Here is a 270-nt window from a genome sequence, read left to right as displayed (position 1 = left end):
TCCAGGAGGCGCACTGCAACAGAAGAGACTTCTCTATCTACTTGTGAAGCTCTACAAAATTATTCCTTTAATCTTTCTGCTCATCTTCTCAGTTTTCCTTATCCAACTAAATATAACACTTAACTGCTTGTTACCAGATTAGCTTCACAGACTTTGATAGTCATATCTAATGCTTAAGTTGAGTATGTGCTTAAGTGTTTTTCTGAATTTGATCATAAGACACTCTCCAGGAGAGATGAGCTTGATTTTCAGTAAGCTCAACCGACCATG

Source organism: Merops nubicus, unplaced genomic scaffold (assembly GCF_000691845.1).
Source record: "Merops nubicus isolate BGI_N331 unplaced genomic scaffold, ASM69184v1 scaffold6509, whole genome shotgun sequence".
NCBI lineage: Eukaryota > Metazoa > Chordata > Aves > Coraciiformes > Meropidae > Merops > Merops nubicus.
This window is presented reverse-complemented; position numbering follows the sequence as displayed.